The sequence below is a fragment of the Rhinoderma darwinii genome, chromosome 4 (assembly GCF_050947455.1).
Source record: "Rhinoderma darwinii isolate aRhiDar2 chromosome 4, aRhiDar2.hap1, whole genome shotgun sequence".
NCBI classification, from domain to species: Eukaryota; Metazoa; Chordata; class Amphibia; order Anura; family Rhinodermatidae; genus Rhinoderma; species Rhinoderma darwinii.
The window spans coordinates 403,299,467-403,315,670 of NC_134690.1; the positions used below are offsets into that span (position 1 = coordinate 403,299,467).

A 16,204-nucleotide genomic window follows, 5' to 3' on the forward strand; every position below is an offset into this window, starting at 1 on the left:
TTCAGTACAGGATAAGTTTGTACACAGTGACTCCACCAGCAGAATAGTGAGTGCAGCTCTGGAGTATAATACAGGATGTAACTCAGGATCAGTACAGGATAAGTAATGTAATGTATGTACACAGTGACTCCACCAGCAGAATAGTGAGTGCAGCTCTGGAGAATAATACAGGATGTAACACAGGATTAGTACAGGATAAGTAATGTAAGGTATGTACTTAGTGACCCCATAAGTAGAAAAGTGAGTGCAGCTCTGGAGTATAATACAGGATATAATTCAGGATCAGTACAGGATAAGTAATGTAATGTATGTACACAGCAATAGATAGGTATAGATCAGCAGCACAGGATAAATTTATCAAGAGGGTGCACGTCTCCTGGGTCACAGTCCGAGTGACCCCTCAGTCAAGACAAAGAAGAAATGGAGACAGCACTACCGAATTTTCAAAGTGAAGATCCTTTTATTCCACGGTGCAAAGTTTCAGCTCGATACGAGCCTTTCTCGTATCGAGCTGAAACGTTGCACCGTGGAATAAAAGGATCTTCACTTTGAAAATTCGGTAGTGCTGTCTCCATTTCTTCTTTGTCTTGTAATGTATGTACACAGTGACACCACCAGCAGAATAGTCAGTGCAGCTCTGGAGTGGGTGGAGTAGGAGGTGTGGAGAGAGCTGCTGAGACTACCGTGCAGGCCTTGGATCCAGGGACTTTCCTTATTCTATCTGCCCAGGCCTCATACCATCTGCCTGGGCTTGGAAAGTACCCTGAGGGGGGTTCCATCCTAGGATGGAGCCTCAGACCTCTACCTCCCGGAGCATGCCAGCGGGGGGTAGAGGGTCATCCCAGCTGGCTGGGAATATGCAAACAGTCGCGGGGGTGAGGAGATCATCTCGGGGCAAGGCTGTCCTGGCTCCCCCTGACGCTGGAACCCTGGATAAGGGTATGGAGACGCGGTCCGGCAGGGTGATCGAGGTGTTGTCATCTGGAGAAGGACCAGCGCCGTCCGGACATTTGGATGACGGTCGTGTGGAGGAATGGGGACAGCTGAGGACCGGAGAGACGGTGGAGAACTTCAGCTCCCGTCTGGCTATGCGGTTGGAGGAGTATCGGGACCTCAGGAAGTCGCTGCAACGGCTCCGTGCGGACTTGGCGGTCGCCAGAGGAAGAGCTGCAAAAGCCTCAGGAGGTAAGAGGTCCCGATACCTTTTAAATGTGAAATCCTTGTTGGAGGAAATAAAAGAAGTAGAAGAGAGACGTGAGGAGATTTTGGCAGGCGGAGGGGTGTTTGGTGAAAAATTAAAAAATGAAGAGAGGTTTGCCGAGATGGCAGAACCTATAAAAATAGAAAGTGTGGAGGAAGACAGCAGAGCCCCAGACACAACAAAGGAAATTGTGGGGGAGAAAATGGAGCATGAGAATGCAAAGTCCAGAGAAGGCTCAGATTCTGATGCACCCAGGAGCAGTGAGGAGGAGGAGGGTGGACTCACAGCTGGGGGAAATCAGGAGAGTTTTGATACTGACAGTGAGCGGCCTCCAGGATTACTTACACAGATCCGTAACGTGGAGTCGCCGGTATCCTTCCAGGGATTTTGTTTCGGTGCAGAGTTACCCGCAGAGGAGGAAAAGCAAAAGAAAAAAATTTAAGAAGAAAAAAAAGACAAAGGAAAAAAAATCTGCTGAAGGTTCATTTAAAATGGTGTACACAGCAAGATCCTTCCTGTGCTCTGAGCCAGATGCAAGTCAGGATCAGGGCGCAGGTCCCGCAAGACCCCCAGCTCAAGCCTCTGCAGTGGGGCTGGAGCGGGAATGCGGGGAGAGTGTTACGGGTCCGGCATTAGAACACGTGGTGGTCAAAATGGCGCCGGACGCCAACCCCTGCAAAGGGGGCGGTACTGGTGGCCTGGTGACGCCAGGGGGTGTGTCCCCGTGTCCGGTTAATGGCGAGCCCGGGAAACTGGTCTCTGATGCGAGTCAGCGGTCTGGAGAACGGGTAAACCAGAAACCGGATGTGGTGTCTGAAAGCCGGAAGTCTGTCGGTGTCGCAGTAAAGCCGTCAGACGTTCCGGACAAGGGCGGTCACAGAGGGGGCTCCGGCTCTGTTGGCCACTCCTCTGTGGGAGGGGGGAGTGGTCCGGCGCCGGAGGCGGCTCCAGTGACATCAGTGGCTCCTTCGTCCGCATCACTGAAAAGTGGTGTAGGCGAGAAGGGGGCTGCTGGCGTCGGGGGCGGCGGTGGCCCCTTTCCCAAAAATGTTCCGCACATAGAAAAGATGGAGGTTAATGAGGCGGAGGGCACAGCGGGGACACCGCTTATAACATCTGGTGGCGTCCCTGCAAAGGTGCCTGATGATGCGGAGACTGAAGCAGTGTCTACCCACACAAAATGTACAGCAAAAATACAGAACATAGAACCAGGCCTGGCCAGAAGGATGACTGCAGGGGGACCTGGTGGGTTAAATAAAAAAGTTGCGGCTGTGGATGTGGGAACTGCTGGGGGTATGCAGGTGTCTGTAAATAAAGTTGCTGGAGTGTCTGCTGGTAATGGGGTGTTGAGTGCTGTGTCTGTAGGTGGTGAGGTGGTGGGTGGTGGGGATGGGGTATCAACCAGGGGCAATGGGCCTGGCGCTCCTCTTGCTGTGACATCCGGCAGGTCTTATGCTGGTGTGGCAGCGGGGGGACAGCGGGCCCACCCATCTTCATCCTCAAGGTCCGGGGACGGTAACTTGCAACAACGTTTCTTGGACGCTTTAAGAGAGGGAAAGCAAACCCTAACCATAGGGGGAGTGCAGAAGGACCTGTCTTTCTGGATAGACAGATATGGTCTAAATGCCTTCCGAGAGCAACGAGGAGATCAGTGGTCGCTCCCAACAGCCGGGCAGGCTGTAGCCAGGAGGAATGTGGTCCGTCTCCGGTGGCGTGGCAATGATGCGTGCCCTCCCAGAAAGAGGGTGGTGGAGCTGCTGCTGGGGATGGGCTTCAAGGCGAGTGACATCTTTGCCTTGATACATCCTCATGGCTCGGTCGAGTTTGACATCAGCTTTGTTCACCTAGGGGGCCTTGAGGTCTTCTGGGGGAACTACGAGCTGATGGAGGACGAGCCTGGCTGGCGAGACTTTGCTGCACAAGCAATTTCTCGCCAAAGTGGTCCCAAGAGAGTGACCGTTCTTACCCGTAATGAGTCACTCTCTTGTATTGATATCATGACCTGGTTCGTCAGGGGTTGACGAAGCACCAGCGAAACGCGCGTTGGGTTAAGCAGAGGTCCCCCTCCTGGTCTTGATCTCCTATTTATCTTCTTATACGCAGGTGTAGGTATACTACTTTACATGTCGTTTTTACTTAGATTGTACCTTATATATATTCTCTATACTTATTTATGTGTTCATCTGTGCAAAGCGTACCATGCCTAGTACCTGCTCATTAATATGTACTTATGCACTTTAGCCATATATAGGTTGTGTCAGACCATTTTTACATCTGGGGGGCTACTCTGCTTTTACGTTCGGATTCCGTTTGTGTTCGAGGGTCCATGGCATTTTATTATGTCTAAGTGTTATACGTTGTCTCCATGTGTCTAATTGACTTTAATAAAGATTATTTGTATTTTTTCAAACACCTGGTCGTGACTTGTTTCTTGTTCTGGTTTAGTTTTAATTAGTCACTAGGACCACTAGTATCATTCGGGGTATTATTCGGTTTGTTAAACTAAAGCGTCTGGGACAGACGGTGTCCCACATACCATCGTCTGCTTTCCTGGGAAGAGATCGGATCCTTGTCTTCTACCAGGGGCAGCCGAAGTTGTGTCACCGGTGTGGCGACCCCTCACATTTGAGTGCAGGCTGCAAGGTGCAGAAGTGTGCTCATTGTGGGGGGATTGGTCATCTAGCCGCATCGTGTGACCGGATTCGCTGCAACCTGTGTGGTGACTTAGGTCACCCGTTCAGTCGGTGTCCTCGCTCTGTTGTCAATGCTTGTTCCAAACCTGCAGAGGATGAGAGGAGGGAGGCCTCCGTGGGTGAGGGTGCGGGCAGGGACGATGGGGCACAGGGGCAAGGGAAGAATGCAAAGAAGGGTCCCCCTTCTCGCCAGAGAAGGGCGGAGAAGCGAAGGAAGGAGAGGATTCAGAGGGCGCTCCAGGAAACTGGGACGACCTCTGATTCGGATCTGGATGACCCCCCTGAAGCTGATGCCCCTGGGGAGGCCGAATTGAACGAGGAGATGAGGAGGATCCAAAGGGAGCAGAGGGCTGAGGACTCTCAGTCCTCCCACTATGAAAGTGTGGGAGAGGAAGAGAGGACTCAGCCTACAGCAAAAGGGACACCGGGCAAAACCCAAGGGCCAAATACATCTGGCCCCGCCCTGGCCCAGGAAGGTAAATCCTGTACCCCCCTGGTGCGCTCTACTGATCGATACCATGCTCTTGTGGACGTTCCAGCCTCCCATACTAAGAGGGAGGGCATGGTAGGGCACCCCAGAGTCGTTGAGCCTCCCCTGCTGCAGGGGCCGTTGCCCCCAGAGGTGGAGGTTGACCCGGAACTTGGGGATGAAGATGGGAATAGGGTGGTGAGTATGGACTCCTCAGTTTGCAAGAAGCGAGGCAAAGAAGGGGGGTCCTCATCAGATAGAGGGGGGGGTGGGAAGAAGAAAGCCGTCTAACTCAAACATCCATGATGGCGGCACCCACTCCGTTGACGCTGGCATCAATTAACGTTGCCAGCATTAAGTCAGATAGGGCGAGATTTGCAGCCTTTGATTTTCTTGGCCGAGTTGAAGCCGACATTTTGTTTTTGCAGGAGACCAGGCTGTCACTTTTGGCAGACGTCGTTAAATCTAGGAGGGAGTGGCGACGCGGGCCCTCCTACTGGTCTCTTGCGGCTGAGCCCTATAGCGGAGTGGCGGTCCTTTTCACCGCACCGGTAACATGCCGACGGATGATTGAGTTAGAAATGGGGAGGTGCTTGATCTTAGATGTCCTCATGAGGGGACAGGAATTAAGACTAATCAATATATACGGACCCCAGAGCAAATGGGACCGTAAAAGTCTCTTCATGAGGATTAAGCCTTTCCTTTTTACAGGTCGACAAGTTATCTTTGGAGGGGACTTCAATACTGTCGTGAGACCCCGAGATAGAGGAGGTTCCGGAGATAAAAAATTGACCTATGATAGTGTAGCATTAAAAAATATAGTTAGCGATGCTCGCCTGGTGGATATCCACATCAGGCATACCCCAGGCCACTCGGGTTTCACCTATCGTAGAGGTAGTTGTAGGTCTAGGATAGACAGGTTTTTTTTGAAGGAGGAAGCCATCTCTTCACCAATGTCCGTTGTTGAGGTGGAGTTCTCCGATCACTGTATGATTATTTTCTCTTTGAACATTGCAGAGTCCCTCCAGATGGGAAGAGGTATATGGAGGCTGAATTCTACTCTCTTGGAAGAAGCGGAGATAAGACAGGACTTTGAGGATTTTCTTCAGAGCCAGGTACCTTTGTTGGATCTCAGTGGTACTAAGTCTGAGTGGTGGGAGTTGTTTAAAGTCCGGGTGGCAGGATTTTTCCGCAGGCTCTCGAGCCTCAGGTCCATGAGTAGGTACCGCCTATATCAGGAACTGAGGAGGAAACTCGAACATCTGGTCTCAACCGGGGGTAGTAGGGAGGAGATCTCCGTGGTGAAAGCTTTGCTCAGGAGGTGTCAGTATGATAGGCACACATCTTTAGTTCTTGAGAGGGATTTCGGGAGGTACCGCTCGCCCGACCCCTACAGGAACTGTAAGATGTCAGTGAGTCGTAAGGTTGTGACAGGACTGATTGATAGTACAGGATCTCTGAAGAGATCCAAATCAGGGATCTTGGAGGTCGTCAGATCCTTCTACTCGCACCTCTTGGGGAAGCAAGATCCAAACCAAGACGAGATGTCGGCTTTCCTGGCTGAAACCATCCCTGAGCCAGGGGTAGACCCCTCTCTCGGTGTTTTGATAGACTCGATCAAGGAAGAGGAAGTGGGATTGGCGATTGATGGGCTTGCCCTCAAAAAATCGCCAGGGCCGGATGGCTTAACATCCGAGTTTTATAAGACTTTTAAAGGAACCCTAGTTCCCCTCTTGACTGAGGTGTTTAATGAGTGCCTTTCCTCGGGTACTTTGCCAATGTCAATGAGGAGGTCGGCCTTGATCGTTTTATCGAAGGGTAAAGACTCGACCCGTATTGAGAATTGGCGTCCCATAGCGCTGCTCAATACGGACAGAAAGGTTCTCGCAAAGGTGCTGTTTAATCGGCTGGTGAAGTTTGCATCCCGGCTCCTTTCGCCGGTCCAGCATTGCTCTGTTCCAGGCCGCAGCACATTTAGTGCTGTCCTCAGTGTCAGAGAGGCAGTGGAGCAGGGAAATTCTGGTCGGTGGGAGGGGTACATCCTGTCCTTGGACCAGGCCAAGGCTTTTGACCGGGTGGACCACGAGTACCTCTGGTCGGTCCTTCTGAGGTACGGCCTACCGGGGGGGTTTGTCAATTGGCTACAGACCTTATACACTGGGGCTGAGACTTTTGCGCTGGTGAACGGTTGGGTTGGAACCCCCTTTGAGGTTGGGTCTGGTGTCCGCCAGGGTTGTCCCTTGAGCCCTTTGCTATATGCGTTCGCAATTGATCCTTTTCTTAAAAGGATCGATCGTGGGCCATTGGCGGGAGTCAGGGCCGGCCTGGAGGGGCCGGAGGCCACTCAGAGGGTGGTTGCGTACGCAGACGACGTCTCCATTTTTGTCTCCTCGAGAGGGGAAGCAGAGTGGGTGATGTCGGAAGTGGAGCGTTACTCATTGGCATCTGGGTCCAAGATCAACCGGGATAAGTGCAAAAGTCTCTGGCTGGGAGGAGGAGATCCTGGTTTTGATCTCCCGGACACCCTTCCAGAGCCTCAGGGGTCTGCTAAGATCTTAGGAGTCGAATTTGGCCCGGGTGATTACCCCAAGAAGAACTGGGAGGATAGGCTGAATCTAGTTGCCCAGAAGGTCGACCAATGGAAGGGTTGGTCCTTAACCCTGAGGGAAAGGGTTCACTTGGCCAAGGCCTACCTGGTGCCCATGTTGCTTTACCTGGGCAGTGTGCGCATCTTGCCAGAACCTCTCTGGACTCGGGTCTATAGCCTGTTCTTCCAGCTGTTATGGGGGAACAGGCTCAACCTAATCAAGAGGGAGGTTACTTACCTACCAAGGACACTAGGCGGGTTAGGTATGGTTAACCCGGTGGTGTTCCTAGTGAACACCTTTGTTAAGATCAACCTGGCAAACCTCTGGCAAGAGAGGGCTCCTTGGTGGATATCCTCCTGCAGGGGGTGGTTTCGGCCTTTCTTCCAGGAATGGGAGAGAGGAGGGCAAGTGAAAGACCTGCGTACACCTCACGGACATCTCCCGGCTTATGCCACCCTGGCGCTGAAGATTGTTCGCCGGTGGGGTCTGGAGGTGTGGGAGATCAGGACCATGTCGAGAAAATTTCTTGACAAGAGGGTCCTGATGACCCACTTCCAGAAGCCCCTGGCGCTCAAAGACTGCCCAAGTAGTGACCTCGGGGTGGGATTAAAACTTTTAAATTCAGCGAGGATTCCCCAGAAGTTTTGGGATCTGGCTTGGCGTTGCTTCCATGGGAGACTGTATGTGAGGGACAATCTAAAGTGCAGAAGCTCTGATGATCGGGATTGCCCCCGGGAGGAGTGTGGCGGAGTGCTGGAAAGCATGGAGCATTTCCTGCTTCATTGCCCTTTCAATACAGAGGTATACAAAAGGGTGGGAGCCTCCATTGGTTGGCCAGGCCTAACCAGCCTCTCCTATGCTGGGTGGGCCTATGGAGTGTTCGGAGACCTCGGTGGTAGGGACCATTGCACCTTGTTTCTAGTCAGTATAGTGGTCAGGCACTTTATGTGGAATGCACGATGTCTAGTTTCTACCCAGAAGAAAATCCTCCTAGTGGATGAGGTTGTTAGCAATATCATGGGTGACCTGGTGAAGGTGCATTCTTGAGAGGTCGGCAGATTGGGAGCATCCAAAGCCTCTCGTCTTTGGAGGGGCTTTTCCTTTTGGGTGCCTTAATGTGTCTGCCTTCATGAGGGAGGGGGGGTCGTCACCGGTGCTCAACTGGAGGTGGGGGTCTGCGTTCCGCTGAGGCACCAAAAAATTATAGAGATAGGGCTCGGAATAAGGGAAAGGTGAGGGTCAGCATAGGGTCAGCTTTCAATAGGGTCAAGAAAGGGCTAGTAATAGGGTAAGGAGATAGGGCAAGCGATAGGGAGGGTGCAGCGGTGGACGTGGTACCTTGGCCTCTGGGGGGGAGCTGGGGGGGCTTTCCCTTCTCTCTATCTGGTGATGGGCTAGGTAAGCACTGGAAGATTTTTGTTTTGTTTAGGATTGAAATGGCAGGAAAAAGGTTTACAAGCGACCGAACTTGGTGCTTTCGGGTACGGTGTATTTTGTATATGGTTTGGTATTTGGACAAGTTGGTGATGTGTATTGTATTATATTGTAGAAATGTTGTTAGAATAGGGATAGACTTAAGTGGGTTAATAGATAGGTTGGGAGGGGGTCGGGTGGGGGGGGGGGGGTTTGCCTGACCCAGCCCCGGACTATGCGGACGTGGGAGGACATGGGGCGGGGGGCTGGGCTGGGGTGTTGGGTGTGGTGGTGGGGGCCAGCATCTGGACTATGCGGATGTGAGAGGACATGAGGCGAGATGCTGGCTGGGGTGGTGGAGTTTAGGTAAGAAGGGTAAGGTTAGGGAAAGTCAGGATGTGTATAGTGTGTTTAAAAAAAAAAAAAAAAAAAAAAATTGGGATTAGTATTATTATATTTTGGATTGTTTTTGTTATTATTATTATTATTTTATTTGTTATCATTATTATGTTGTTTCTTTAGGCCCTTGGTTGACGCGGGTCGGGGGATTTTCTGATGGTACTTTTGATTACGTTTATATGATGTTTGTATATATTCTAGTTATTGTTTAGTTTCGGATGAAGTGTAGATGTAAGTATATAAGAGTGGGGTGTATGTGGCCGGGTCTGGTATGGTTTTCTCTTCTCATATACAGAAATGTATATAAGAAAATTTGTTTATAAGAATTTGGTTGTGACTTTTTGGTTATATGGAATTAGTTATGTATTTGTTTTTCAGTTTATGTTTTGTAAATTTATATAAATAAAGAGATACAGGATGTAATTTAGGATCAGTACAGGTTATCTCCATATCACTATATACAAGAAGTTGTATAACTTATACCAGCTGTACATATATAATTATATACAAAGGATACCCAGGTTATACCAGCATGCTCCATATCACTATATACAAGAAGATGTATAACTTATACCAGCTGTACATATATAATTATATACAGAAGATACCCAGGTTATACCAGCATGCTCCATATCACTATATACAAGAAGATGTATAACTTATACCAGCTGTACATATATAATTATATACAGAAGATACCCAGGTTATACCAGCATGCTCCATATCACTATATACAAGAAGATGTATAACTTATACCAGCTGTACATATATAATTATATACATGAGATACCCAGGTTATACCAGCATGCTCCATATCACTATATACAAGAAGATGTATAACTTATACCAGCTGTACATATATAATTATATACAGAAGATGCCCAGGTTATACCAGCATGCTCCATATCACTATATACAGGAAGATGTATAACTTATACCAGCTGTACATATATAATTATATACAGGAGATACCCAGGTTATACCAGCATGCTCCATAATACTATATACAAGAAGATGTATAACTTATACCAGCTGTACATATATAATTATATACAGAAGATACCCAGGTTATACCAGCATGCTCCATAATACTATATACAAGAAGATGTATAACTTATACCAGCTGTACATATATAATTATATACAGAAGATACCCAGGTTATACCAGCATGCTCCATATCACTATATACAGAAAGATGTATAACTTATACCCGCTGTACATATATAATTATATACAGAAGATACCCAGGTTATACCAGCATGCTCCATATCACTATATACAAGAAGATGTATAACTTATACCAGCTGTACATATATAATTAAACACAGAAGATACCCAGGTTATACCAGCATGCTCCATAATACTATATACAAGAAGATGTATAACTTATACCAGCTGTACATATACAATTATACACAGAAGATACCCAGGTTATACCAGCATCCTCCATATCACTATATACAAGAAGATGTATAACTTATACCAGATGTACATATATAATTATATACAGCAGATACCCAGGTTATACCAGCATGCTCCATATCACTATATACAGAAAGATGTATAACTTATACCCACTGTACATATATAATTATATACAGAAGATACCCAGGTTATACCAGCATGCGCCATATCACTATATACAAGCAGATGTATAACTTATACTAGCTGTACATATATAATTATACACAGAAGATACCCAGGTTATACCAGCATGCTCCATATCACTATATACAAGAAGATGTGTAACTTATACCAGCTGTACATATATAATTATATACAGAAGATACCCAGGTTATACCAGCATGCTCCATATCACTATATACAAGAAGATGTATAACTTATACGAGCTGTACATATATAATTATATACAGAAGATACCCAGGTTATAACAGCATGCTCCATATCACTATATACAGGAAGATGTATAACTTATACCAGCTGTACATATATAATTATATACAGAAGATACCCAGGTTATACCAGCATGCTCCATATCACTATATACAAGAAGATGTATAACTTATACAGCTGTGCATATATAATTATATACAGAAGATACCCAGGTTTTAACAGCATGCTCCATATCACTCTATACAAGAAGATGTATAACTTATAGCAGCTGTACATATATAATTATATACAGAAGATACCCAGGTTATACCAGCATGCTCCATATCACTATATACAAGAAGATGTATAACTTATACCAGCTGTACATATATAATTATATACAGAAGATACCCAGGTTATACCAGCATGCTCCATATCACTATATACAAGAAGATGTATAACTTATACCAGCTGTACATATATAATTATATACAGAAGATACCCAGGTTATACCAACATGCTCCATATCACTATATACAAGAAGATCTATAACTTATAGCAGCTGTACACATATAATTATATACAGAAGATACCCAGGTTATACCAGCATGTTCCATATCACTATATACAAGAAGATGTATAACTTATACCAGCTGTACATATATAATTATATACAGAAGATACCCAGGTTATACCAGCATGCTCCATATCACTATATACAAGAAGATGTATAACTTATACCAGCTGTATATATATAATTATATACAGAAGATACCCAGGTTATACCAGCATGCTCCATATCACTATATACAAGAAGATGTATAACTTTTACCAGCTGTACATATATAATTATATACAGGAGATACCCAGGTTATACTAGCATGCTCCATATCACTATATATAGGAAGATGTATAACTTATACCAGCTGTACATATATAATTATATACAGAAGATACCCAGGTTACACCAGCATGCTCCATATCACTATATACAAGAAGATGTATAACTTATACCAGCTGTACATATATAATTATACACAGAAGATGCCCAGGTTATACCAGCATGCTCCATATCACTATATACAAGAAGGTGTATAACTTATACCAGCTGTACATATATAATTATATACAGAAGATACCCAGGTTATACCAGCATGCTCCATATCACTATATACAAGAAGATGTATAACTTATACCAGCTGTACATATATAATTATATACAGAAGATACCCAGGTTATACCAGCATGCTCCATATCACTATATACAGGAAGATGTATAACTTATACCAGCTGTACATATATAATTATATACAGAAGATACCCAGGTTATACCAGCATGCTCCATATCACTATATACAAGAAGATGTATAACTTATACCAGCTGTACATATATAATTATATACAGAAGATACCCAGGTTATACCAGCATGCTCCATATCACTATATACAAGAAGATGTATAACTTATACCAGCTGTACATATATAATTATATACAGAAGATACCCAGGTTATACCAGCATGCTTCATATCACTATATACAAGAAGATGTATAACTTATACCAGCTGTACATATATAATTATATACATGAGATACCCAGGTTATACCAGCATGCTCCATATCACTATATACAAGAAGATGTATAACTTATACCAGCTGTACATATATAATTATATACAGAAGATGCCCAGGTTATACCAGCATGCTCCATATCACTATATACAGGAAGATGTATAACTTATACCAGCTGTACATATATAATTATATACAGGAGATACCCAGGTTATACCAGCATGCTCCATAATACTATATACAAGAAGATGTATAACTTATACCAGCTGTACATATAGAATTATACACAGAAGATACCCAGGTTATACCAGCATCCTCCATATCACTATATACAAGAAGATGTATAACTTATACCAGATGTACATATATAATTATATACAGCAGATACCCAGGTTATACCAGCATGCTCCATATCACTATATACAGAAAGATGTATAACTTATACCCGCTGTACATATATAATTATATACAGAAGATACCCAGGTTATACCAGCATGCTCCATATCACTATATACAAGAAGATGTATAACTTATACCAGCTGTACATATATAATTATATACAGGAGATACCCAGGTTATACCAACATGCTCCATATCACTATATACAAGAAGATGTATCACTTATACCAGCTGTACATATATAATTATATACAGGAGATACCCAGGTTATACCAGCATGCTCCATAATACTATATACAAGAAGATGTATAACTTATACCAGCTGTACATATAGAATTATACACAGAAGATACCCAGGTTATACCAGCATGCTCCATAATACTATATACAAGAAGATGTATAACTTATACCAGCTGTACATATACAATTATACACAGAAGATACCCAGGTTATACCAGCATCCTCCATATCACTATATACAAGAAGATGTATAACTTATACCAGCTGTACATATATAATTATATACAGGAGATACCCAGGTTATACCAGCATGCTCCATAATACTATATACAAGAAGATGTATAACTTATACCAGCTGTACATATAGAATTATACACAGAAGATACCCAGGTTATACCAGCATCCTCCATATCACTATATACAAGAAGATGTATAACTTATACCAGATGTACATATATAATTATATACAGCAGATACCCAGGTTATACCAGCATGCTCCATATCACTATATACAGAAAGATGTATAACTTATACCCGCTGTACATATATAATTATATACAGAAGATACCCAGGTTATACCAGCATGCTCCATATCACTATATACAAGAAGATGTATAACTTATACCAGCTGTACATATATAATTATACACAGAAGATACCCAGGTTATACCAGCATGCTCCATAATACTATATACAAGAAGATGTATAACTTATACCAGCTGTACATATACAATTATACACAGAAGATACCCAGGTTATACCAGCATCCTCCATATCACTATATACAAGAAGATGTATAACTTATACCAGATGTACATATATAATTATATACAGAAGATACCCAGGTTATACCAGCATGCTCCATATCACTATATACAGAAAGATGTATAACTTATACCCACTGTACATATATAATTATATACAGAAGATACCCAGGTTATACCAGCATGCGCCATATCACTATATACAAGAAGATGTATAACTTATACTAGCTGTACATATATAATTATACACAGAAGATACCCAGGTTATACCAGCATGCTCCATATCACTATATACAAGAAGATGTGTAACTTATACCAGCTGTACATATATAATTATATACAGAAGATGCCCAGGTTATACCAGCATGCTCCATATCACTATATACAGGAAGATGTATAACTTATACCAGCTGTACATATATAATTATATACAGAAGATACCCAGGTTATACCAGCATGCTCCATATCACTATATACAAGAAGATGTATAACTTATACCAGCTGTACATATATATTTATATACAGAAGATACCCAGATTATACCAGCATGCTCCATATCACTATATACAGGAAGATGTATAACGTATACCAGCTGTACATATATAATTATATACAGAAGATACCCAGGTTACACCAGCATGCTCCATATCACTATATACAAGAAGATGTATAACTTATACCAGCTGTACATATATAATTATACACAGAAGATGCCCAGGTTATACCAGCATGCTCCATATCACTATATACAAGAAGGTGTATAACTTATACCAGCTGTACATATATAATTATATACAGAAGATACCCAGGTTATACCAGCATGCTCCATATCACTATATACAAGAAGATGTATAACTTATACCAGCTGTACATATATAATTATATACAGAATATACCCAGGTTATACCAGCATGCTCCATATCACTATATACAGGAAGATGTATAACTTATACCAGCTGTACATATATAATTATATACAGAAGATACCCAGGTTATACCAGCATGCTCCATATCACTATATACAAGAAGATGTATAACTTATACCAGCTGTACATATATAATTATATACAGAAGATACCCAGGTTATACCAGCATGCTCCATATCACTATATACAAGAAGATGTATAACTTATACCAGCTGTACATATATAATTATATACAGAAGATACCCAGATTATACCAGCATGCTCCATATCACTATATACAAGAAGATGTATAACTTATACCAGCTGTACATATATAATTATATACATGAGATACCCAGGTTATACCAGCATGCTCCATATCACTATATACAAGAAGATGTATAACTTATACCAGCTGTACATATATAATTATATACAGAAGATGCCCAGGTTATACCAGCATGCTCCATATCACTATATACAGGAAGATGTATAACTTATACCAGCTGTACATATATAATTATATACAGGAGATACCCAGGTTATACCAGCATGCTCCATAATACTATATACAAGAAGATGTATAACTTATACCAGCTGTACATATAGAATTATACACAGAAGATACCCAGGTTATACCAGCATCCTCCATATCACTATATACAAGAAGATGTATAACTTATACCAGATGTACATATATAATTATATACAGCAGATACCCAGGTTATACCAGCATGCTCCATATCACTATATACAGAAAGATGTATAACTTATACCCGCTGTACATATATAATTATACACAGAAGATACCCAGGTTATACCAGCATGCTCCATAATACTATATACAAGAAGATGTATAACTTATACCAGCTGTACATATACAATTATACACAGAAGATACCCAGGTTATACCAGCATCCTCCATATCACTATATACAAGAAGATGTATAACTTATACCAGATGTACATATATAATTATATACAGAAGATACCCAGGTTATACCAGCATGCTCCATATCACTATATACAGAAAGATGTATAACTTATACCCACTGTACATATATAATTATATACAGAAGATACCCAGGTTATACCAGCATGCGCCATATCACTATATACAAGAATATGTATAACTTATACTAGCTGTACATATATAATTATACACAGAAGATACCCAGGTTATACCAGCATGCTCCATATCACTATATACAAGAAGATGTGTAACTTATACCAGCTGTACATATATAATTATATACAGAAGATGCCCAGGTTATACCAGCATGCTCCATATCACTATATACAGGAAGATGTATAACTTATACCAGCTGTACATATATAATTATATACAGAAGATACCCAGGTTATACCAGCATGCTCCATATCACTATATACAAGAAGATGTATAACTTATACCAGCTGTACATATATAATTATATACAGAAGATACCCAGATTATACCAGCATGCTCCATATCACTATATACAGGAAGATGTATAACGTATACCAGCTGTACATATATAATTATATACAGAAGATACCCAGGTTATACCAGCATGCTCCATATCACTATATACAAGAAGATGTATAAGTTATACCAGCTGTACATATATAATTATATACAGAAGATACCCAGGTTATACCAGCATGCTCCATATCTCTATATACAGGAAGATGTATAACTTATACCAGCTGTACATATATAATTATATACAGAAGATACCCAGGTTAT

The 16,204-nt window shown here is 43.0% G+C and overlaps 1 protein-coding gene across 2 annotated transcripts in view; it reads left to right on the forward strand.

The window, feature by feature from the left end:
• LRFN2 (leucine rich repeat and fibronectin type III domain containing 2) overlaps positions 1-16,204 on the forward strand; it is a 533,652-nt gene that overhangs the window by 58,779 nt on the left and 458,669 nt on the right. The window lies entirely within an intron of this gene.